Here is a 27,619-nt window from a genome sequence, read left to right as displayed (position 1 = left end):
ACATTCAAATGAACCTATACTTTAGTTATTTTATGTTCCACAAATAATCTTGATGTGTATATTTAGGATCAACCAGCGTCTTTATCTCTAAACAGTCGAACAATATTTGACCTTCGATACACTATCAATTTTTTGTTGAAAAGGACAAACTCAACATTAGTGTGTGTGCATCCTTCCAGACCGCACACTCCGAGAGTTGCATACAAAACTGCATGTTTATGGTTTCTCCATGTTTATAGTTACTTTATCTTAGCCATTTTCTGTTTATAGTGGCAATAAATGTGGAAAAAATGATCTGTATTCAATCGTCTATTTTGTTTCCAAGATTTCAATGGGGACACCCTATAGGGCGTATGCTTGAGACCGTCTTTACTATTCGAAGGTCAGAGCGCATGGGTAACCTGCTATCTTTCTTTTTTTTCCAAAAGGGAAAAATATGTATTCTACAAAGCTGATATATTTTCTTTACATGTGATGTTGTAATATGGTTTCGAGTTTGCTTTAGAATTTTCGGTAGACGCTACAGTGTGTTCCATCGTTACAGTTAGGTAAATTTTATTAGAACTAGCGCCAATCTCAGATATTGAGCTAACAAAGTAAAAGAAAACCAGTGTTTGAACATTAGCATACCCCAAACACTGCGAGCCTTTGCAGCAGCTTCATGTTTTTCATATCTTCGTTTGTCATCGTTCGCTATGGCACACACATTCGTAAGGGATCTTGTACCGGAGACATCGCTCACTTCCAGATTCATTTGCAGGGAACAGCAGGCAACCTGCAAACGGGCATATGACCTGCCAGGAAGGAGACGAGGTTTATAGGAACCCCGAAAAAAAAGTAACCAGAGAGAACAAGGAAAAAGAATCGAAGAAACAAGTCGAAATCATGATAAACCATAATATATGACCCTACTGATCGATTGGACTGATCGAAGATGGATCGGAATGGAATGAGTCCACGAATCGCTCATGAAAGCGAAGAAGGCAAAGGCGAAGAAAACCACCACAATGAAGTGGAGGAAGAAAATCATGTTCGAAATTAAACAAACAAAACGCAATACAATCTCCAGTTCCATTCCTCAGACACGGGTCTGCGTGTGTTGTACTGCCTGTGCGAGAAGGTGATGCGTGTTATGGTAGTTAAATCGTTTTATTTTTCTTCTCTTCTACTTTCGAGCCCGGGTTTGTCTCGTTAGCAGATATGATGTCCAAAGCGGACAACTTGCTGGTCCTATCCACCAAAGAGCCTTTTGAATGTACCTCGACTTTAACACGATCGTTGTGTGTTTTAAGATATTCAAGTTCGGTTCAACTATTTACTCATTCTGGAAGTTTATGTTGAAATTATGATAAGTTTTTAAATGTTATTTTCAATTAGCGCCGTATTGTCTTGATGAGCAATGTTTCAAACACCTTGTGTGATAAACATTTAATAGTCTTCAATTTACAGCAACTTATATGCAACACAATGTGTTTGATGCGCTAATGTGCTAGGAAAGTCAGAATTACTGATGATAATTAATATCCGGCCTTTGCAAGTTAAATTGAAAATTAACCCAAAAGCCAAATTCCTGCTCTGGGTGGCGATGGCTGCCACACTTTGGCTTGTTAGCAATTGAGGTGTCTCGACATACCTAGAACCACGAATCGACATGTTCGCAATGGGTACAGCGATGGGTGGGCAGATCGTGTGTAGGGTAGTAAGAGAACCACCTATGTAAGAACTACGACCGAGAAGAAATCGAACGAACTAATCTCCATAAATAAAATGTCTTAACAAGATGAATTTTAAATGTTTTGATGCGGAAAACCAACAAGAATGGATGTGAAAGAAGCGTACAAAATCGAAAACAGTGTAGTGTGTACTGGTTGGTGGTAGAGAAGGCTCGAGTAAAAAAACACACACACGAGAATGGTAATCAGCAGCCAACGAAGGTGTAGTAAGGCAGTCAAAACCTCGATCTCATCGCACTCACACAACGCAACAGCGATGGTTCCGGAGCACCAACAGAGCCAATAGAGGCAAGCCTGCAGAAGGCTACCGTCGAGGTAAACGGGCAGTGAGGTGAAAGAACACCAAACCATGTCTTGTCGAAACGGTGTGAAGCAAACGAGATGTGTTCGATTGATGTTTAAAATATCTCAAGGTGTGTGGGGCATAAACATAAGCATAATCAGCCTCTCATGTCTTTGGTTCAGCCGTAGATGTTGGGGCAGGTGGCGAGCGTGAATGTTTCCTGTCTCATGCGCAGCGCGCCACATGCGGTGGAGACTCTAGGTATTAGCAGATTAGCCGAGGTTTTGAGGAACCGGCACTACGATGCTCAACGATCGACTTATCCTTCCATCTCAACGTCGTATGCGATGGAGACTTTAGGGTCGCTTGGAAAGACGTTAGATATGTTAGAGAGTGTGCTAGAAAATTGCCGGAGATTAGCTTATGTGGAACTAGGCTTCAATTTCTATAATTGAATCCCGCTAAGCAGTGAGCAGTGAGTCTAGTCGCCTCGCCAGGTGGCTCTGATTTTATCTCTCACACAGCCTCTATCTTCCCTTTATTGAAAATGTACGTATTGTACGTCCTTTGAGAAGAGGTTAAATTTCACAAACCCTGGTCTTCCGGCGATCGATCAAATAGATGGATGCTGGCTAGGCGTCAAGGTTCAAAGGTTACGCGCACGTTTGAATTCGTGAGTTTCTGAATCATGGTCTTTAGCACGAACGACAACACCTCGAACCATGGACCGTAAAGTACGAGTCATAAAGAAACAATGTGTCTGAATGATTCAGTATGCTGCGAAACGGTAAAATACATTTAATTTATATACATATCTAACTGACGAAAGATTTGCTTTGCCTAAAATCACTTTAATACTAATCCGATCATCTCCAGAAGCACTAAACTGTTGTAATGAAATGATAGTAAAGAACCAGAATAAAAATTTCGCTAAAGAGTGAAAGGAAAGTATTGTTTCGAAAGCTATCAATTTCCCCGCAACTTTCTTCTGCGGGATCAACACACTGTGTCAGATTTTTTTTTAAACGAAAAATGGCCGCACTCATAACAACTACCGAAAACACACCATCGCCATTGGTAGGCAAATGCGGGTAAAGGATTCAGTGCGGGTCCCATCAATCATTGCGCCCAATCTCGGCAGGATCTCTTCGGGGTGGCTTCGGTGGGCTGACAAGTTCGGAATGGTTTCGCGATGCGTGTGTGAGGTGCTTCTGACAGGGCGAAGTTGGTTCGTTTGGAAGTTGGTACGCCGGTACGGCGGCAATACGTGGCAATGTGTGGTGTTGTTTGGTGTACGGAAGGATTTTTGTTTGATTTGACTTAGCAGGGTGTTCGGTATGGGGCAATTTATTTCGATCTCCCCCGAATCCCGGAGTGGTTCAGCTAGCGTCGTGTGCAATCGACAAGCTTAGATCAAACACACCGAAAGCTGAACACTAGCCCACGCTATGCTTAAGGTACGATTATTCCTCCGTACTTTGGACGCATAGCTACGTGGGGGGAAATATAGCAGTCGAAACAGGTAACTTCAGTTGATTTTTTTTATATACTGAATGTCTGTTGACTTTAGCAGGCAGCTTTATTTGCAGACATTATTGTTTATTGTACTATAACTCGCCATTATGTTAATGTTATGAATGATAACAATTCCAAAAACATTAATTTTTTTTCTTATGTTCCACCAATTCCAATGTTACAGAATTTGCAATGTGGAATCGACAACCGAGTATAAATCATAAAATACTGTAATTTAAACATTAATGATCCTAATATTTCGCTGTATTTATTGTGTAGAAGCTAAGCGTAATGAATAAATTGTTTTTTTTTGTATAATGGTAAATTAGTTTAAATTCAAACAGCAAGCAGCGTGTGTCAGTCCTTAAAGCAAAAAAAAGAAGCTTTTTTGCCTGTATAAATAATGGTATGGTTGCTAGAAGAACACATTATGAAGCTTTGGTCACCAGCACACAGTGTGTAGTTCGAGCTCATTGACACAATGATGTTTAGCTGAATTCCCGCGGTTTGCTGATAACAGCATTGACAACTCGTCTATCGCTACGTAAGCATGTCATCGAGTAGCTCGACCAGTGAGGGTACTGGTGGAATGGAAGGTAATGTGTGACGATACTAGCTAGAGCCGACCGTATGCTTCCCGATAACGCTTTGATTAATAGCAGAATAATCAGTAGCAAGTCTCGCCTGGTGCTACTCAATTAAGCGAAGCCTCCGTGCAACCGATTGGGCATCAGTATATCGTCAGCTCGTTATCTCTCGACTAAGGAATCGATTGGGTGTGTGTGGTGTCTGTGTCGACTTGTGAAGTAGATGTGGCTGTTTCAGCTCTGCTGCTCTGCTAGCGTATATGTAGTGCAGTGTTAGGTTGTTTATTTATTTCTTTACACAATCTGCTGAATGGAGTACGGAGTTTTTGAAATGCAGCGCTGAAGCGATAATGATTTGAGTTATTGCTATGAACGGATATGAAGCAGCATACTCGTGCAGCCGATGATCGTCAGCCAGAGAATGAAATTGATGAATTAACATTAATGATATTACCAGTTATCGATAGCATAGCCTCGGAGCTATGCGTTCAGGCCACTCAAAATTACATTCTTAATGAAGCCGTACCAATTGATGGATTACTATTGGTGATAATATCGTCGCTACCAGCAGCTGAGGCCTGATTACTAGTGAGTTTTGCATTAAACAATGCAATATTATAACTAGCTTTAAGCAAATTCTTTATTACTTGTCTTCTAAATTTAAACAATCCTTTTCGATCAATGGTAACCCTGTTTAATTTGCTTTAAATACGAAAGCGTGTGTAAACATGGCATGGGAACCAAATAATTAACGGTAGCGACACGAGCGCGAGACCCAGAATGAAATTGAACGTGAAAGAGTGGATGCATAATTTAAAACACAAACAACTCTACTTCCAGCAGAAACGCCGTAATGACGAGGGTAGGTGGCGCAAGCAAAACCACGCTCGAGCGAAGAAAACTATTAAAGAGCTGTTCTATAAATCATCTGCAACAAACTGTGTGACGATACGTATTACATCCAAGCGCAGTACGCATAAATATTGTTCTTCTTTGTGCTTGTTATGGCCCTGTACATGGCCGGGTGTCTGAGGATTCACCGAGCGATGCGTTTCGCTTGCGTTTGAAAGTTTTCCCCGGGAGCAGAACCTGGGAGCATGTACGGCTATTTATAAACAACGCAGCACAGTGGCAGACGTGTTAATCAGGTATGTGGAAAATAGCGGAAGTAGTAATCAACCCAGTTAATTAAACTTGGTGCGCTTTCCTACACACCAACGGGGGCACTGGTAGTCAAACTATGATGACGAACGCTTCACCAACTGTTTGTGTTCGCTCGAGTTGTTCGTCTCCGTGGAGAAGCGTGAAGAAGCAAAGGAAAGGATTAAAATGGGAAATCTGCTTAATCACAGGAAGCGTAGAACGGGGAAGTGGATGGAGTTTATGCTGCGACTGCTGCACGAATGGCTAACGATCCAGTAAACACCGATCGACCAATCGGTAATTAGGGCCATCGATTGCTGATGTGTTTGCGGAAATGAGCGATTTTTTTTGTTTTAGGCAGTACACTGCAGAAGAAATGTACCCATGCTAATCTGTTAGTTTTCCCAGTCGCTATGCTTGGAACGTATCAAGGAATGGCACAGTTGGAAGATTCGTTTATGTAGAAAGAAAATGACGCTCAATTATCTTTATGACTGTATAAATTGATCGCGTAAAAGATTAAATTGAATTGTGTATAGCAATTTTACTATTTGTTTATAATTGAAATATTAAAAATGATGATTTTATGGTTTGATCAATTGTTCTATAACAATGTTTAAATAATCATGAGGCAAACGATACATACGCAAATATATATATATATATATATATATATATATATATATATATATATATATATATATATATATATATATATATATATATACACAAAAATATATATATAAACATATATATGTTATGTGTGTATATGTGTATATATAAGGAGCTTGGTATGAAATTGACGATCGCATAAAATGTCACCAACGGCAACAGCAACCAACAGCAACGGCATGACTGATGACAGATTTGCAAAAGCCGAATCATTCACAACATGGTTGAGTCAGCCGTCGTCGAGCTCGAATCGTGCAGGTCTACCCAACTGAACTACTCAACACCACACGTTCGCATTCCAATTATGTTTCCATCACCGTCTAAGCGTCTGTCAGAGAAAGTGAACCCAATACGGCGGGTTACGGTGAAGTTTTTCGACGAAGAAGCACGAGATATGGTTTTAGTGACATGGTTCGGACAGGAACACGTGGTTTCAGAGCATATTTTTCATAAATATTTATAGATCGCAATATTTCAATCCAGGCGAAGCTGCTGTAGAAAAACACACCGAGAAAGTGCGTATGTTTGCTGGGGAAGCGGGTGTTGTGTCCTTGCTGGGACTGATTTCCTCATTTGGGTTCTAACCGTTGTATGTCTTTTTTATTTTGTTTGGTAAGCTACATATACCTCCAACAATGGTCACGATTGTAGAAAGGGAGTAGATATTTCCGTGGACCTACCATGCTTAACTTCATTTACTGTGTGTATATTTTCCAAGATTTTGTTCAACCCCGCCAAATACACCCTACTCAAAGCATCGTCCCTTGCCTACGTCACATTGGAAAAGCGTATACGTTGACGGTCGGTTGAGGGTAAAGGTTAGACGGGTTCGTGGTGCAAGTGTAGGAAAAAATGAATATTTATGAGACAGTGATGACGATCCGCTATAATGGCGTGTATACGCAAGGATCTTTGTAAAGGATCTGGCTGGGATGCTGCGTAGGAGAAAGTTGAATTAGAAAAATACCATAAACGACGGAAAAGGTGCAACGAAGCAAAGAAAGAAGAACTACAAATAATGTCGATTCTCACAGTACAGTTGATGGTAATTGTGCAATCAAAACAAACGAATATACACTTACATTTTTTTACACTTTGTATCTTTTAAATGGCCAACAATTCTTGTGCATAGAATATATGGTAGAATATGAGGAATCAAATTATAGGTTACATGTCAAATTAAAAGCATGGGTTTAATTATTACCATCGAAGACTCTACACGAGATTCAGAGTAGATCGTAAAGTATTGCATTTGAGTAGATCGTAAAGAAGTTTTTGATTTATTGTAGTGTTGTGTACTCACTCAAAATAAATGCATAGTATGTTACAGTAAAACCTCGACTAGTTCAACCAGGAGCTGTTTGTTTTTATTGCGATTTTCTGACCTTACAGAAATATATAAACAGCCAAAAATAATCGAAATCGTTGTGCCTGAAACCAATAGTAGATGGTGATAATCCGAAATAAAAATGTGCGACTGTCACAATCATGACTATGTCAAACGGTATGAATTGTTTGGCTTCTGCTCGACACTCATCCCTATTGATTGGAGATACCTTATCAACAAGGTCTAACGGATGGGGTCATCGAAGCTGTAAGAAAATAAAAGATTATACAAGAGACGTATCATTTCGTACAGTGATGGTTGCTACTGAACACCCAAGATGCTGAGTACGCCAAGGACACACGAAACACTCATCCGTAGTGTTCAATTACGCGCCTTAACAAGACATATTGTCATTTTTGATTAGACGACGATGCAAATGAAGGCATATAATGAAGTTGGTGTTGTCTTGCTGCTTTTAGAAGTGCCCATCTCGAAATATTATGCCATCGATAGGGTTTACATTCGAAAATTATTGTTTTTATGAGTTTTATTATTTTCTTTACAATGTAGTTGAATATAACGTTGAAACGTGCGGTCATCCAGTTGGTATGGTGACCTATATACATGTATATATAGGCTTCAACAGTTAAAATGTCAGTCGAAATGTCAGTCTGGATAATGCATTGATTTAAATAAAATCTACACAACATAAAACTCACGTTAGACAGACATGAAACACTGTTTTCAATAAATATCACACTTAATTGAACATCAAAAGTGACAGTGATATGATTCCGAAGGAAATATTAATTAATAAAATGCCATAACGTGATGTCAGCCAATTGCGTTGAACCTGGCCCAAGCGTTTTGTGTTGTTAGAATTACTGATAAAAGCATTCATTCTTTGCCATGTGCTACCGAAGCGCCGGAAGAACGTTGCGATGCAATGAATGTTAAAAGGCAATGATTGTATAGGCTGGATTGTTTATAATTTCATATCGTGACTCATAAAACCAACCACGCCATCAAGGGATGGCGTTGATGGTTTGGCGTTGACCTGATTTAGCAGTCGTTCCAGGATGACAGGCTGGCGCGAGTCCGTTCATTGGCCGGGTTGCTCTTGCAGAGTGCATGAAATGGTAACAGAAGCATCGAACAGGATACGCAACAAAAGTAGAGTTGCATATATCGGAGGTAGGACGGGATGTTGTGGAACGATGCTTTTGCAGTATTTCATGCTCGATTGCATTTTTTCGAAGTTGCTGGTGGTTGGCAGATTTAACAAGCACATTCTCCAGTACTGCACTTAACAAGCCTCGGTCCAGGCTAATCAAGTTGCTACTTCTGAAGCTGCTTGATTGTATGAATACGGACAGCAATTTCGCATCCAACGCATATGATAATTGGTGGGTCGGACATGAACCTTTCAACGATTTGCCAACATGGGTGGTCAGCCAATCGATGAAAATTTGGACGCGGTAAATAAATTGCGTATGATGATTATTTTTTTTGTAGTAAATGAAATAAAATAGAACATGGGCACGTTTTACAAATAGCTAAGTTTTGTTTGAAATAGCTTAATTAAGTATGTTACCTAATGTGCCAACTATTCAAAGCAATCAATTAATTGTTTACATTAATTTCAGTCATATTGTATAGAACATAGGATCTACAAATATGACCGGAAGTTTAACTAATAAAATAGTTTACCACAGTAAGTTATTTGTTTAGAGATATGGTTTAACGCAATAAATGACTGATTTTCTTTTTATTTGGCAAAGTGTTTGATCTTACACATGGAAATGTGTTTTGAAATTGAACAATTGGATTGAAAATAAACAATAATTGTTATAATAAACATTCGTATTTACTAGTAAACAATAAATGTTACAATAAACATTCCTACCAGCATTAATGTTACAAAGGAAAATTGATGTAGTAAACGAAGTCATGAAATTTCTGAAATCATGTGAAATAATTTAACACAGTACGATTCACATTTACTGCTCACTTACTGCAAACCAGCTCCAGATGGTGCCATACTGCTTCGTAAGCAGGATTGTGTCGTGCCTGCCACTGATGATGATAAATTACATTTAATTTCGATCAGCACTAGATTTTGCCTAGTTCCTAACAGTCCGTTACCTAGCAAATATATAACAGCGACATGAAGCAGCAGTATGTGTAAGAAATTTGATCTGACAAACGGCAGCCAAGAAGATTGAGTATGTTAATCTATAGTCACGACTATGTACCGAGCTACGGGAGAAGTTTGGGACCCGGAAATTTCAATAGCAAATTATTCCATGTTGAGGGAGACTTGAGGTCTTTCCGCTTTGCATGGAAGGATGATTGCATTTTGGACTACAAATGGAAGGGGTTCTTGGTTAGAACCATTTGAAGCGAAACGTTTCCATCCTGCTATCAGGTGATCAATCAATTAAATTCAATTACTTTCTGACACTTTTCCTGCACCACTTTCATTTCATCGCAAAGGCGCTCTATACATCTACAGTGGGAAAAGTTGTTCCGATCGGTTCTGCCTAGATCAAACTAGACCTATGAATTCCAGAATGGATTGCAATTAGGAAGAAATAAATTGAGCCAGCGGATGTTCCACTCTTTCTTCGTCAGCAAATATTGTTTAAGCTTCTTTTTATCTTGTTTAATTATAATAGACTTAATTTATATAAAGCAGAGGCGTAATTCACAATCAGCGATCAGAATTTAACTGTTATTGTACATAATCAGAAGCTGAAATGATGGTACAGATTTTTCTTTTGAGAATTTACTTCAAAAACGAGTTCTAGAACTACAAAAAGGTCTAAGTAGTCAACAAAAAACAGTTCGTTATATCATGATACTATGTGTAAGTGATGGGAACCTCATAACCCTTATTTCTATATGTAAAAAGAGTTTGATTACAGAAAATTGTACATTTATTTTGTAAAAAGTTCACATTATAAATGTAATGTATTTTACATGTATTTAATCGATTTGAGTTCCATTTCAATTGTTATCTTAAGGTTCAAAAATAAAGTTTGAATATTTACATCGTATGGCGTATAATGAAGTTTTTAAAGGTGTAATATCTACTGACTCGGACTACATGCACTGTCATTCTGCTCTTTAGCTTACATCTTCAGCGTAAAAAGAAAATACAGTCATCGTGTTATGTATCATTTTTTCTGCTTGACATTATACGATTCTTTTTTGTGTAGCCATTTTTGATGTTGTACGTTTAACGCGCTATGCACAAGCGCATGGATAATGAGACATGTGGTGCTACCGCTGAGTCGATACTTGTTTTTTGCTCGTTGCATAAAGACTGACTAACTCTTAACGGAGCATTTCCCGTCGATCTTGTTGGCCTTTCTCTTAGCGTTGTGCTGTTCGGTTACAACGCACTTGACCAACTGAGTAGAAAGAGCCAACGAGATGGATGTTGTACGTTGTACCGAATAAATCAGCCCTACCCGAGCATCGTGGAAGGTACTACAAGAGATGCCGATGACGTTGAGCGTAGCTGCTCATTTAAATAAGGGATAATTAAATATTTCTTGCTAAACGGTGGCGTTCGCTCTTCACATGCAATCTACGTACGTTGTTTGCAGAACTTGTCTACGGTCGAGACGTCGTCCTGTTTGACGATATAAAAGGCACGAGGTGGTCGGCACAATTATTTGTAGCTTTTATTCTTGAGCAACTTGTTGTCAATGAACAGGGAATACTTGGTTAACTACGTAAATGGCCTCAATAAAAGGTTTTCATTGAAAAGCTGGCTACAGAATAGAGTAGTTTGCGTCATCGTGGAAAATGTGAGACAGGAATCAAGCTTATTTGTCCATTATATTTAGTTGCAAAAATTATTTAGATATAATATAAGGGTAAAAACGTTAAAGTAAAATATTGCATTCAAACTAAACAATTAAGTAAATAATTTGAGTTCAATGTTATATTTTAAATGTTATATTTTCATCAATGGTTTAAAATAATGCTAGATTCCATTGAGAATGAAAGACGATTTAATGTATCTTTTTTGTTGAGATACCCCTATGAGAATTTGAGTAAATAGAAAACATTGTTGTTGTTAAAAAATACAGAAGCCTTATTGTAAACTCCTGAAGCCTGCATGGCGTACTAACATGTGCAGATGCATATATGCGCCACATTCAAAAAGGGGCAAGTGGTTGAATACGCATGAAGAGTATATGTTTCCCTTGGTAGAGAAATTGCAAGTACGTGTGAATGAATTCGTTTAGTTTTAAATTTCACCAAATGGGACCAAACACACGAAACACAATTTTCCAGTGTGAGTCTCGTGACGCATTTTAAGCGCATAGAGCTTAAAAAAATATGTACATGTCTGTAATCTTTTTATTACATTAATTAAGATCTTCATTTTGGAAATCTTAATCTTCATTTTGGAGCAATTTTGAGAAAACAAGTTTATAAAAAATGCACTGTCCAATGCACTGAAAATCACAAGAACTACTTACATACAGGTAGAACGGTATCATATCGTTTAGCTTGTATTTAATAATTCACTTTATCATAAAGATGATTGATGCCTATGGTTTATATCGCAAAACGCATGCAAATGGTTCTGCGTGTAAAATATGCACGCAGAAAGTTTGTTCTATACTTGCTACCCACATTTACTGTAATAAATCCTGTGGCTATCAAATAAAACGTTTTGTTCCTCCTATAGAGTACTTGCTATGGTATCTTTCCGTCTAATGGTATGTAAATCTTTGAATGTTTGATCTTTGAGAGTCTATAATGCACACTATAACCCAAGTTTGGTATATCTTTATGTGTGTCTTGCATAGTATCAAAAGCATAGAGCGATTCAATCGTTTAAGATAAAATGATTTAAGTGAGTTTTGTCGCCCAGTCGATCGGTGACACTAATCCAATAATGTCTCTATCAGGTGTCGTCAGCATCGTGCATTATTCATTCTATCCATGTGACTGGCGACGATTTGAAACGAGCTTGACTTAAGCTTGCACAACAAAATGAAAACAAAAAGATAACATGAAAAACAGCTTGTGATTCAAACAGGTTTGAGGTTTCTCATGGAGGATCATAAATTATGGCGTTTGGACATCCAGCGAGACGCGTTAATAGAGGCGAAAGTTGAATAAGCATGCCAACAAAGAAGCCAAACCTCCAAATAAGCAAACATAACAACTTAAAATTTGATAAAGTTTTTAGATTCAGACTGCATAAATAGTTAAACAGGGCACATTTGTAGTATTTATTTTTGTATTGTGCTGTGCTGAGATGGTTTTGAAACGATGTGATATAGATGCTACTGTTAACAATTAATAGAAGGAATGGTGAAAACTAGCTTGGTTTCAAACTAACATATTGCCATTACAACACATTAATGCAACCAAACCAAGAAAGTATTAGCTAGACTACATTTAATTCGCTTGTAAGTAAAATAAAACAAAATAAAATGATCCGATGGTCCTGCTTCAGACATGCAGTCTCATGCTGTGTGGCATTCGAGTGCAGGCTTGAGTTGGTCTGATTAAATAAAGCATTATCAAATGTAATCTTGTGCTACTTCAGCTTTATTGCACACTGTGTAAAAACACTTGGCGACCAGCAGTAACGAAGTGTCGCGAAACAAATTTCATTGATTAAATCATGTGTATCCGACAAACGGTTGATGGCTCGACCGGATAAGTTTGTCCACTGTTAAACATGTCTCACTTACAGTCACCCTGATTGTAGCATAATGATCATCCCCTTTGTGCAATGATATCCAAAATCATTCAACAGACTCGTAGAATGAGTGTGTTTTTGTTTTAACTTAAGATAATGTAATTGAGCGTTATAGACCAAATAAATACAAACATATCAAAAATATAATCGCTCCAATAATGCTTATTTTGTCGGAAAATTTATTTAGAACTTTGTTGAAGAGCCTGAAAGATTTAAAGAAAAAAATGTACGAGCTGCTTTTTTATATCCAATTATTTTACACTTTAGTTCGTTAATCTTATGTTTGAGTAAACGATTGGATATGTATGAGTGAGTAAATATATTTCCGAAGGTAATCGGTTCCAAAAAACAGAGGTACAGGAAGCTCGTTTCGTCAAACACAGTAGTGCGTGGTGCTGATAAGATAACCCAGAGCCCAACCAAAGCGAAATCAAATCGACCACGCTGCGTTCAGGCGGACAGCGGGACCGCAGTAGAGCGTAGCAATGGTCTGGACGGTACGACACCATCGTATGAGAGAAGAGGAGGTCTGTGGATTGATAATCGATCCAAATAGATAGATAAGACTGATGGAAAAGTTGTCGTATTTTGTTGATCGCATAGCACCTGGATGTAGCTGGAGGTAGCTGGTAAATAGCAGACGGAAGACAATGTCGGCAGGCAGGGTAGTTTGAGGTCGTAGTTACCGGTGCATGGTTCAGTCAGCTTAGAAAGGTAACGATTGAACACTCATTTTCAGCGTACGTATCGAGGTTTCCCCTACATGTTGGCTACTATTACTGACAACGAAACGATTGTGGAGAACTGGGACATAACCAAGGGATGGTAAAGAGTGACATTTTATTGTGCATGATTTATGGGTTGCGGATTAAAGTTGATCGATTTGTTGATTATTTGCTTGCACGAGTGGCCGGTACCTTGCCCATCCAAGCCGCTGCCTCGTGATACGCTGTTTTGTGATACTTTTACCTATGCTAGCGCGTCGCGTATATTACACGCGGCGAGTGATGCAGTAGTATCAAACTCACAGGCATTTATCGGTGCCATAATTTGGGGGGACGAAGGTGGGATTTAAAATTTATGGCATGGCTTTTTCGCATGACCAATGGCATTAGCGGTATTTGAATACTTTGCTACGGAAACCAGGACGTACTGAAACGTGTTGGTAGCATTAGTTCAAATAGGTAATTTGAAACTTATCTTTAATGCGGCATAATCCATCTTGAATAGATCGATGGATTCGCATAGAGTTTTGGGAACAAATATGATCGCTTATTAGCTCGAATGATTTTTTCGAACGTATTTTGGAGACACTTTAGCTTCACTTGTTGCTTATGTCAGACCTGCATGTATACGGTTAATGCATTCAGAGGCAATTCAAAGTCTACATGAATTCGAATGTGTAGGATATTGCAATGTTTGCTTGCTCACTACCATGTGTTTGCGTCTTGTCGTGGAGGAGAGTACATTACGCCCCAGCGGGACCGATGCGTAAAGTAAGCGTGACCTCCACAATTCTCGCTGTCACATAAACGTCACCGCGCGTTATTTATGTACCGAAACACTCAATTAGGCTTAATTTAAAAATAACCGAAATATCACCACACGCTCAATAGAGCTTGAATAAATTGCTACGTCTTCTACGGCGAACAATTGCTACCACTAAGTGGAACTTAGCTCTACGAATGATGTTCGTTGAAATCATCAATAAGATGCACATATAAAATATAAATTCCAATCAAATGAGATATATCAAAGTAACTGATCAAATCTCAGTTGATAATATAAGTTAAAAAAATATTTTTAAAAATTTTGAATAATTTTCATCGATACGGTAGTTAACCAGAACTTTAAGATAGCCATTTACCAAAAACTAGTTTTATTGTTTAAATAATGATATCATTTCAGATGTGGGCTAATGTAAACATAATCGGCAACCATTCGCTGAACAATAAGCAATACGATCATATGTCTAACAACATATTTATGATTTATTATTATTTGCAATGTTTATTATTACATATCTTTTACTTACTTACTTACTTATCCGGCACTACAACCGCTTTGCGGTCTTGGCCTGCCTCAGGAGTGTCCGAAACCGCTCACGGTCTCGCGCCTTCGTCTGCCAGTCCGTTAAACGGACGACCCAGCCCGTAAAGTCTTTTTAGGCCGTCCACAAGGACAGAGGAGGCGTGGTAGGCCCAAATTGAGGTGGCAAGATGGCGTGGAGGCGTCCGCCATTAAGGCCGGGATAACGGACATATCTTTTAGCTAGGTAAAATTAATTTCGTACGTTTGTGTACGCTATACATGATTTTATAGACCACTGCGTCTAAACGAAGAAATGGATGGTCAAATTAGTTACAGAAGACAATAATACTTAATATTTTGAGTAAATAAAGGAAATTATTGTTGAATTGCATAAATAGGATAACGATTCAAATGAACATGTTATACTGATGTATGCAAAAAGAGTGAGGCTTCAATCGGATCTTTTTTTGCTTCCAGTCACCTTCAGACAAGATAAACTGTATGACGGTACAGAGAAGTGAAGAGTAAGTGAATCTCGTATATATAAGGAAAAAAAAAACATGGGTATTGACTTCTACACTGAAGTGAGGGACTTTTCCACTTCATAGTCATAATCGACACTGCTTGAGGTGCTCGAAATGACTCGACCAAAAGAAAGATGATCTGAGTAAACGAATGGATAGGGTTGTATTTGCAACGTTGAGACATGACGTATGTAAGTTGCACCAGTGATGCCATAACGTCCGTTATCCGAAAATTAAGAATATTAATAGACCGAACGGAGAGACGATACGTAAAGCAATCCATATGGTGCAATCCAGCAACAAGCGTATGCGCTGGTGGTTTGGTATCTGCGTAGCATGTGCTCTTAGGGAGAGTCATTTTGTCGAGTAGGTTTCAAAAGCTGCTTGAACGGTTTTTAGTTTTCTGATTTGACAGGCAAAGATGTTGAATGCAAAAACAAAATGTAAAAAATCCGACTAATATTGGAATCACGCTGTAAGGTATTTCAAGTAGGGTAGTTCAATGATGTGATGTCAAACTGATTGGTTGAATGGAGTTTTAACAAGTACTGTAGTTGTTGTTCTTGGAGTTAATGTCATCACTGCGCGATTGCTGAGAAGTAGCTATGCAGATACTTCAATGAAACAATTCTGGTAGATTGTTTTAACATACTTTTAAAACACATGACAAGTAGGAGTGACTTATGAAAGTAGTTTTAATTGCTGAAAATACTACTGGCACGATGTTATTCCCCTCCCCGGAATCGACAGTTTTTAGTAATATACATCATAATTCTTTCATAAAGATATCAGTAAAAAGGATTAATTTTGGACGGACTATTGACAAACGTGTTCTGAAATGATAAGATAGTCAAGTTAAAGGAGGTGTAACTGTGATTAAAAAAATCCCAGTACTACATCTCTGCCAGAAAAAAAAATTAAAAAAGATGCAATTAAAAATCCATTTCCTGTCTCAATGTCAAATGTATCCTACCATCGTTTTATCCACCTCGATCATTCCAATCTTTTTCATTGATGCTACTTTTAGGTGATGAATTATTCTTCGAAAATAAACAATAAATCAATAACTTTTGTCAGATTGTATAGTGGTGGTCGTTATCAGTGGTAAACTGGTTCAATTTGTGGGCACGTTTCAATCGTGGTCCATGAATTGGTAAAGAAAAAAGTAATCCGATGTTTCTTGTTGAGAAATATTGCTCATTTTTTATTAATTTACTACTCTTCGGGAATCAGATGTCAATGTAAGTTGGATTATGACTATTGCTTGCCTTGTTAATATTAAGTATTTCTGATCCACAATACAATTTTAAACACTTTATTATTCGGCCAATATAACAGATGTACTTATTCTTACATTGAATATAAAACAAATACGTTTAAATTTTATACAAGATAATGAAAAATTAAACATGCATTTATGAACAGTAAAACGACCCCACACAGTAGATATTATTGTTGTCATTTTATCAACGCAGAAGATAGTGAGTTTTTGGTGAAATACTCGAATAGGTGATTAAATGCACTCAGCTTGTCAGATTGTGTATGATTGATGGATTTTGATAATAGATGATGCTTTATTTCAACCATATATGACGAGTCGAGAACTTTTCCTAAGATAGAAGGCGTTCGAAGTAACATCGCAATATGGAGGAATTTACTTCGAAAACTATTGAGAAATAGATGAAATGAAATGTAATATTCAGTGTGTGATAAGTAATTGGAAAAGTTTAATGGTTAAACAATATCATGCTTGCTTGTGCATTTATCCGTATTAAACGAACTCCTCAACGCTAGTTGTGTCAGCTATCTCATTCGTATTGTCTGGCGGCAAATAGGCTGAAAAGCTGTGAAGCCGGTAATAAAGTTAATATGACATTATTTATTGCTTTGCAAAACTCGGTTTGTTTTATCGTGCATCTGTGGATAGTGACACTTCTTGCGTAAGGTTTATTATAAGTTTTATCAAAACCCCTTTCTTTATAGAGGATCGTTCAATGTCTTTGCAAGGTGTTTTAACATTGCCAAACAAGATTCTTGTAAATGTCGCGAGACCGATACCATACGCAGAGGCAAGCAAAGGAAATAAAAACAAACAAGTTCTTTCCACGCACAGCTAGTTAAGTTGCAAGAAACAGGTTAGCGTTGAACCAGATGAAGCCATAAATCGATAAAAGCAGCAAAGACATGAAGGTGCTGGTGAATGGTGAGAATTCCTATCACCTGGTTTATTTAGATACATGTTGGGGTATTCGTATGAATGTTATATTTACTACGTATTTTGTTTAAATTTAAGTTAATAATTTTGTCACGGGAGGTTTTTGAAATAGTTTGATCAATTATTGAGTATGCATTACATTAGCACGAGTATTTTCAATAAAAAAATGAAACAAAAAGCTGTTTTCTTGTTGATTACAGTTATTTCATTATGAGGGAAGTGAAAAACGACACGACACCAGACGGGGCCGGTCTGGTGGTACAGTCGTCAAATCGTACGACTGGCATGTTGTTAGCCCGTCATGGGCTCAAGTCCCGAATAGACCGTGCCCCCATACGTAGGACTGACTATCTTGCTATGGTAATAAAAAGTCACTGAAAGCCAAGCTCACTTCACTAGTGGGTACAGGCAGGCCTTGACCGACAGCGGTTGTTGTGCCAAAGAAGAAGAAGAAGAAGAAGAAAAACGACACATCATCGGATACACGTGTTGCTACAGAGCAGCGAAGAAATGTAAATACATAATTGAAAGACATGTGAAGCATGGAACGTGCTGCAAATTGTTAATGATTTACTTTCAGAGAAACAGGGGAAACGAGAGCTGCTCGAATTGTTTTATTTCAGGAAGATAAAAACGAGCCTACCAAGTTGGGTAAGTCATTAGTATTGTAAGAGAACATTGTCAACCGTCCGATTTGCTTGGACTTGAGTCGCTAAACCTGTACTTTCCGTTTTTTGTAAAGAAAACTAATAAAGACTTCCAATTGATTCTGGATATTTTCATGGTTATGTATCATTATAGCCCTTATATTGTGTTTTTTATGCTTACTTTTTTTTCTTTTGCACTTCAGAAATCTTCATCCATTACCTAACCTAACCCATGATTGTGTGTGTGTGTGCAAATCTTTTGATAAAAATCATAACTAGTTTGCCGTTCGTCAAATTGTCAAATCGTGGACATCTCTTCGTATGATGACTTGAACCTTTGTTCATTACAGAACCTGTTTGATGAGACTCTTCAACCACATCAAAAATGGGCATTGTTTGTCACGTCCATACAATCTCCGTTTAAAATGTCTTATAAACTAATGAACGATACAGTTTCATTCGCTCGTTGCATTAAACATTTTGCACTTATTTGGTGCACTTCCTTAGTCGTGTTCCATTTCATTAACGAAGTAGTTCATGGGCTCCCCAAGATGGACTTATAGCAGCTATCAATGAAGAAAAACCGAGTCGAGTTAGTCATCGCATTTTGCGACATGTTTCATCAATAACAAACCTAATATGAAATGTGTTGAACCTGTTTTTTTTTCTTGAGAGAACACTGACATTTATTGACATTGGTGCAACGATAAAGTTGGCACTCTTTCCCACAGTTTTGCAATTTATGAAAAATAAATGCACTGAATTAGCTATTAATTATTAAAATGAACAAAAATGTGCATTGAAGTGCATTTTTACATTTGTTTTGTTTTTTAGAACGGTTTTTCTGTTCCGGTTTGTTTGGCAAAAAAAACTATCGTTAACCAACAGAAAAAAAGAAAAAAAAATTACATGACGATAATACAAGCAATCATAAGGGAAGAGCAACCTTCCTAGAGTCTTTAGAGTAATTGCTAGAAGAGTGTTTGCATGGAATTATTTATTATTACCATTTGTAGTAGTGTAATCGTTAACGACATTTTAATTGCAGCTCGTTAAAGTATATCGGTTTCTGCGTCTGGCTTATTGATTATGTGAAGATAATTTCAGGAAAATGTATGGAAAATTGCTAGTAATCAAGTTATTAAAGGTTGTGAAAATATGTGACATCATTGACGCGCTTTCTAAAAGTGATAGATACTTATTGAGACCATTCAGAGAAATATACATGGAATATTTGTACATATGTACTCACAATATTTTTATAGCTTGTATAATATCTATTTTTTTAATTATACTTCTTTATTTTTCATTAGGGTAATAGTGTTTTATGTTAAGATTATTAGAAAAAAAACAATTAAAAATGTATTTTTCATTTTATTTCAATTCAACCACGAAGCTTGCTACAGTAACGGTCCATATGAAGCTTGAACGAGCATGTTTTTTATTCGTACAAGTTTATGATTGTACCACGGAATCGCCTCTAAAAAACTCCATTCTACCTGAATTGAATAGTGGAAAATCTTAATGCGTTGATTGAAATATTTAAAAAAAAAACAGATCTTGTATAGAGCCTTTTTTCAGTAACATGTAAGACGATACATTATTCAGGATGGTTTATAGATATTCAGACTGCTACCCATTATTACATTACATTACATTACATTACCCATTATTTCATTCTTGCTATGACACATAATAGAGAATATAAGTGTCATAATAAGTTTAAGATATAGCAAATTGAATGTGTAAGGTGACCCTACCCATCGTTTGCTTTATTTTACGCACGTATTTATTGTAAATTGTATAAATATTGAAAACAATGTTTTTATTGTTGGATGTAATTCTTTTACAATACAATATTCAAGTTATAGCTAAATGATGTTAGTATAACTAGTTGAATGTGATGACACAAAGTGTTACTGGTTTCTCAAATAGAAGAAATTGTTGTAAGAATATGAGTGCGTTTTGCAACCCGTGACGTAACATGAGATAGTGTGTTAAAATAATTAATTGCGTGTCACTCTTGAATGTGTGAGCAATCAGTGAACTTCATGAAGGACAGTAAAATATCGTTATTTGGATAGCTCGAAATGATCGCTTGGGTAGAATCATACTGTGAAAACTTGCAAAATGCTATACATTGAACGTAGATGGCGCGCAACAGAATGATTTGTGCTAAAAGACAGTGGAATAAAAAATATACATATCCTTTTAAATAAATTTTCTAACCTAACATTTCAACATCCAGAAGCTTGCTTTGGAATTTAATTTAATAAATACTTCTTCTTTATTTTTTTTCTTTTTGGCGTAATGACCTACGCGGTCATACCGGCCTATACAAGATTTCGTAACTTATTGCCACGCGAGAAGACGACAATACTACGGGATACCTCCCAACATAAAACTAAATACTTATTTATTTGAAATTTTATTTCTTCATTACATTAGCAAAATTATAGTTCTGTTGCTGATGTATTTAAAACATTTGTAATAAGCAAGTTATGGTTTTTTTAATTAACTAATTATTGAAACATGAAAATGTTTTGTTTAAGGCAGAGATGTCAAACTGGTAGCCCGTGACCGCTTGATTCAAAATTTATTTGTAGAAGCATTTCTGCTTCTATAGGACAAATCAGTTAATTCCGAACACCTGAAATATGATGAGATGTTCAACTTGGCAGGCTTCTCTACTAATTGTCAGACAACGCAATGCAACGTCATAAAACATCGTCGGTGTTTTATCATACCTTTTTTCTAAACATGTATGCACAAAAAGATAAAAATTCCAAAAACTGTTGGAGTTATACACAAAATGTTTATTTTAATGAAAATGAGCATTCAATTCCGGTTAATTTTTAATAAATATATAAAAAATAATGAAAATTAATATTACCTTCCCTTGCAGAAACTCATTAGAAGCCAGTATGTGATGAACATTTGTAAAGAAACAACTCGCGTTTTACCTTCAAACTCACAGAAAACCGTGAATGTTCGGGAGTATCTTTCCCAAAAATGTATGTGGTTTTGAAACATTCTTGTTTTATTTTTAAGCAATCAATCTAGGTACTTGGTGACCAAAAAAAATCAATTTCTATAAGAAAAAGTCTGAGGATACTTAACAAAATCACTAAACCAACAGAAATTAAAAACGCAAGCACGCAAACTATTTGGCATATTATTTTGGGAACACCTCGTTAGGTATGGTTAGAGCAGCCTAGAACATTATACTTCTGCAAAACGATTAGAAAAAAGATAAAATCAGATTTTAGTACAAACACGTGTTACTTTTGATATGATGTTACAAATAATCTCAAGCTTTCCATCACATTTCTAAGCTACCAAGACCTGATTGATTATGAAGAAAGTGATTATATCATGTGGGCTTATAACTCTGTTTTTGGTCGCCAAAATGAATGAGAGTTTCTATGAAAGGACACATTGCAGTCCCCGACTGTCAATTGAAGATTTGTCCAAGACTGGACTGGACTGGACGAACCGATCTGTATTAATTTATGGACCTTGAGCAGCATCAAAAGTACGAATTCACTGTTTTTAGCGTACGTAAATAATTTTCACAATCAATACCAGCACAAAAATTTTGATAATCAAAATGACATCAATATACACATAAAATTTACTATTCTGTATTGGATAAATCAATGTAGTTAGCTTGACGTACTAAATCTTGTTAGTTTTTAGTTGTCCAATTGAAAAAAATCTGCTAAAGTTTTTTTTTACTTTCTTTAGATCAAAGTTTTAACTATTGCAACCTAACTGTAATCCCAAAAAAAATGAAAAAAAGAATAAACTATTTTAATTTTTTTATTTTAAACTAAATAAATCAGTAAACTAAAAAATATATATATATATATATATATATATATATATATATATATATATATATATATATATATATATATATATATATATATATATATATATATATATATATATATATATATATATATATATATATATATATATATATATCATATAGCCGGTCTCATGGTACAGTCGTCAACTCGTATGACTTAACAACATGCCCGTCATGGGTTCAAGCCCCAAATAGACCGTGCCGCCATACGTAGGACTGACTATCCTGCTATGGGGGGAAATCAATAAGTCACTGAAAGCCAAGTGTGTTGGCAGGCCTTGACCGGCATCGGTTGTTGAGCCAAAGAAGAAGAAGAAGATATATCATATAAAAACTAGGCTATTTTCAGTAGCATTTTGGCTCGCGGGTTTGACATCACTGGTTTAAATAAAGGTTTTTTGCACCTTTTCCAGATAGAGAAGTGAGCAATTGTCATACATTCTGTAAATCTTCTATTATTCGAAACATCTGTTTTAAATAATGTTGTGTCGATAAAAATCTATGAATAGCACTTTAATGATTGGTATTATATACAGTTTTTATATCATATATAATTTTTCAGATCGACTGCAAAAATTGCTTACAATAACTTTGTCATTTTCTTAAAATAACGATTATTGTCACAATATTTGTAAATGGATGTTCGCTTTTTCCCTTTAGTTCCCTGTATTTCAAACTGATCTGTAGACAAAAACAAAAACGTTGAAAGTGGTGAAGAAGACTTTAAACACAAAGTGAAGGATTACTAAATTAAATATATACATAATATAAGAAACTTATTTGGGAATGTACAACGTGTTCTCTTTTCATCGTAAAACCCATGAAGTTTTCCCCATTTCATATCTGTTCCCGTTCTAGTCAGTCTCGTTTCCGGCAATATAAGGATGTATATTTCTAGGCTAGGTTCTACAAACGGGTAATGTATTTTTGCTATGCTACCTAAACTTGAAATCCATCATACTGGTTGTTTCCGCTTATGCATCGACGCTTTGCCTTCACACGGATACAATTTAAATGAATCGCTACAACCACACGCAAACCTGCAAAAAAGCAAAAACTGACGTAGACATCATTTTTCTTTCTCTCGTGCTGATTCACAGGAAGAATATTAGCTGTTAGTTCCACGAACACATGCGCAAAAGTTGCGGAGAAAATCGCTAGCATCGTCTTCTAGTTTGCTTTGCTCCTTGTTCAAAAGGGAAAAGTAAATCGAGTGCCTAGAAAGTGCGACAAAATTCAGTGTGTAAGTTTTATTTTATTTATTCCTATCCTTCGTTTCCACGGATAGTCGTGGCTCAAATCTCTGGAGAATCCTTGTCCATACTCAGCAAATAAATAAAGTCCCCTTTTTGTGCTTAGGTCACGAAATAACCGGTTGAATTATATTTGTGTCTACCAGTGAACATGCAGTATTCAAACTGTCATTTGCGTTTGTTTGATGATTCTTAGAATATTTGCAATGATAGTAAATTTAATCCGACGGGTAGAAGAATCCGCGAAGTACCAGCGTTGATTGAGGAAAATTACCTTCAGTAAATGTTCGGGTATTTGAAAATAGTTTTGTTCATTTATTTTAATCTATTCTATTACTTTTTAAGAGTGAAATGACTGAATGCAATGTTTTTATTGATTTTTTTGTTTCAGTTAAGTTGTTAAGTTTTAGTTTGAGCTCATCATTATTAGCATATTAAAGAGTCAAGCCTGCCAACCGTATGATTTTTGCTTAACAATTGCTCGCAAACATATCTATCGGTGTCGATTTTGTCACTTGATCATGTTTGTAAACATCATGAGAAATCAGCACACTAAGATAAGAGACCGGTGAATGTAGGGACGCGTTATGTAGCCACCATGGTTCGTAAAAGTTCGGATAGGTATCAATTCCTAGATGGAGAAACTGTGCACACAATCATAACAATTAAACTTGAGAATAATACATTACTCATGATGTCTTCTTTATCTGATGTTTTATCTGATGATGATAACTCATGTACCAGAGCTTAATAGTTATATGAGAAAATCCATTATGTTAAAACTTATGGAGACGCATGGTATAATTAAAGTTGTATTTCTAAATGGAATGCCTATAATGAATAATGTATAGAAGTACTTTTTAAAATCTTTAAATTAAGGTATTTTTAATACACTAGAAGGAATTCCAACCTGAATTCGGTGCAAGAATAACGATTTGCAGTTGACTATATCTTTACAATAACAAACACGATATGTAGATAAATATATGTTTCCGATATCAACAATTTGATACATATCCTTAGCCTTAACATTTTCATAACGACCTTTCCATTGCATTTTATACCATGAAACAATTTGTGAAGTAAACATTTTGCGCTTCCTTCCTGTGTGGTACGTATTTCTGGCGTAAGATTTTTCTTCTTGATGCTAAATACAAATTGCAGACGTCGTTAAGCTTTTCAATCGCTCGTTTGGCAGAGTATCGTTTTTCAAATCGTTGCTTTGCGTACTTTTAAAGTCGATAAAGATTATTGAAAACGATAGCTGTTGAAGGCCGGATGAATAGAATATAGTGGGTAAAACGTTTTATAGCTCTCTGACAAACCGTTCATGAAGCAAATGTGGAACAGGATATGTAAGAAACGAAATGCTCACTCGGAACGAAGGCTAATCTTCATCCATAATGAATAAGAAGGCGTAGGCTTTCGTTGCCTGACGCACCAGACGCCGGTAAAGTTCAGCTGTTTGAATGTATTGTATACTAAAAGTAAACGGAAGTTTCATTTGTCCACTCACCATAGATATCGCATACGATGATTGTTACCGGATCAGTATTTGCGATGCATCCACTAAAAACCGGAACAGAAAATGGTGGCGCTTCTCTACTCTCAATCAAATGATTTTGATTGTTCAGTTGTGGACTTTTAGTTGGTAAAGCAAAAGCAGAAGCTATATCGCAACTGTAACTCGTCCTTTTTGGCAGTGCCAAACCACTACATTGCCAACGCCACGCTATCACCAATACCACAAGTCAGCTACAACATTAAACTGGTTCACGTCTCACTGAAGCATCCGGAATAAGCAGGGTGTGTTGGCCACATTGGTTGTTTGATGATTTTAACTTAAAATACGAAATGCTTTTAGCTGTACATAATCAACTTCGCACGATATGGCGAATGCTTACACAAAACCATTTATTCGGTTTGTTATTTGAAGCTGATGGTTAACGTTGTTATCGACACGATTTTTTTCGATAAATTCGTAGAAGAGGCAGACGCACGAAGTACGGAGTACGTTTACAGCACAGTTTTATTTGTTTATTTTTTAATCACGACAACCACTGCTTGTTAGTTGATAGAACATAGCTTATGATTTTGGATGACACTTGCACCCACAATACAAGAAGTAAAGTATACGTGTGCCGGTAATAAAGCAAATAACTTATTAAAGTTGCTCTAGTTCTTCCTGAGCCATTGATGCGTGGTATTGATTCACTGAATAAATTCAATTTTTTCACATCGTGTTTGACATGGAAGGAAGCAAAGAATATTTAGCAATGATTTTTTTTAGCTGTCGCATGACAACACGGCTAGGAAGCGAAACTGACCGAATACGACTGTGATGAATTTGTCTCCCGTTCTAGTGCCATTGCCAGTACATCAAAGTATCGGAACGATAGCGGCCGTGGGCGGCTGCGCTGTGAGACTTACGTCGTTCATCGCTCTGGGCAGCGCGCATGGAACGTGAAGAAATATTGCCGCGTGTGCGTTGGTGTGCGATAAGTCCGAGAGAGTGAGAGAGAGAGAGAGAGAGAGAGAGAGAGAGAGCGAGAGAGATAGAGAGGGAGATAGAGAGAGAGCGAGAGTATGTACTCTAATGCTTTCATAGTGAGTAGTGCAATGGTTTGGTTTTAATCGATAATAAAGAAGTGAAGCCTTCAGCACAGGGCTACTTTTATTCGATTTGTTGTCTACCGCCGCGGAGATGCACCCTACTCTTGGGAGCAACATGCACTTGTTCTCTTTTTCGTTTCACTCTACACGTGCGTGTGTGTATAGACTTTACTCATATAAACAACCCAATGCACTAGGATTACTATAGGATGGATTATGTTTTGTGCGTTTCACGCCGGTAAATATTAGTTGTGAGCAGCATAATCCTATAAATTGAGGCTTGCGTTGGGTAAGGCTTCACGGATTCACTTTATGCTCGCGCCATGGAGCGGAAGTAGGATATCCGTGCACACGTTTATGCACATCCTTCGTTTTTTACGGGCGTGTTCGTATCCCACAGAACAGCTCTAACCACTAATTGTAGTTTCATTGAATGAATGACGTCTAGTAGGCATCTTCCTGGCATCGAAGGGTAGGAAAAGGAAGAAGGGGATTTCCAACACGTACCACATGTATGATCCCCGCACAGCTTTTATCTCTTTCTGTTTCACTCAAAGTTACGCACACTACGCACTTCCTCAACGATTTCAGCTCAATTGGCATGACCCAAGCCAATCGATAATACTATGGAAACCATAGCAACGGTGTCAACTGAGGCGAAAACTTCTCACCTTTCGGAATTTGATTGCTGGAGGAGGATGGACATGAAACAACATTGCGGAGGAGTGAGTTATTTTCCACGTATGAGAGAGTTGGTAGGCCACCATGTAAATGGCAAGAAAATGGTTTATTTTCATATTACCCAATCCCCTCTGTTGTTATATGAATAAAGATGTACTAACAAAGACTTTACAAAATTACGTTTATTGGACCAAATTTGGAAGCTACCTTCAAAATGTATTTTTTGTTTATAATCTAGCTTCAGCCATCGCCCACCAATCTGACCGCCGATGAAAAATGTTACCAAAAATTTAGGTTGTAAATTAATCGTTACGGGCTGTGGTGGCAACCTTTGAAAGTGCCATCGAAAATATGGCGCTCTTCCTCGAATCCTTTTTGGTCGCGAACGTAGACAACTGCGACAAGATCAAATGTCACAAATTAGCTTCATTTATGGGTGGAGAATAAAAAATCAAGATCATAAATTATACCATAAGAGTTATGGTGCGCGCATTCGGCCGATCGCCCGGTGATGTTGCGCCTGGTATTGTACCTGTCTGTGGTGAACGTATTGGGAGAGCATTTATTTGTTTGTTTTGTTCTTCCCGCGTGGAAGATGGTAATCGCTACCACAAGTTTCGAGCAGCCCAATTTGCATACTAATTCGTAAGATGATGGTGAAGATTTGAGTCAGCGCTTAGGTTTCATATCCGTCAAAGATAGTTCCATGATAAGTGAAAAACGAATCCATTGGGGTGCCAGGTGAACATACTAAGCTGTTAAAGTATTGGGCATTTTCCACGTC

The 27,619-nt window shown here is 37.1% G+C and overlaps 1 protein-coding gene across 4 annotated transcripts in view; it reads right to left on the bottom strand.

Annotated features, from left to right (window-relative positions):
• Window positions 1-25,887, bottom strand: part of LOC121598396 (frizzled-2) — a 59,873-nt gene extending 33,986 nt beyond the window's left edge. For all 4 annotated transcript variants that reach the window (XM_041925180.1, XM_041925179.1, XM_041925184.1 and 1 more), the window contains exon 1: window positions 25,058-25,887. The gene's annotated coding sequence lies outside the window, so the exon portion shown is untranslated. The remainder of the gene's footprint in view (window positions 1-25,057) is intronic.
• Window positions 25,888-27,619: the final 1,732 nt, after the last annotated feature.

Source organism: Anopheles merus, chromosome 3L, assembly GCF_017562075.2.
Source record: "Anopheles merus strain MAF chromosome 3L, AmerM5.1, whole genome shotgun sequence".
Lineage (NCBI taxonomy): Eukaryota > Metazoa > Arthropoda > Insecta > Diptera > Culicidae > Anopheles > Anopheles merus.
The sequence above is the reverse complement of the archived record's forward strand: the minus strand, read 5'-3'. Positions and strand labels throughout refer to the sequence as shown.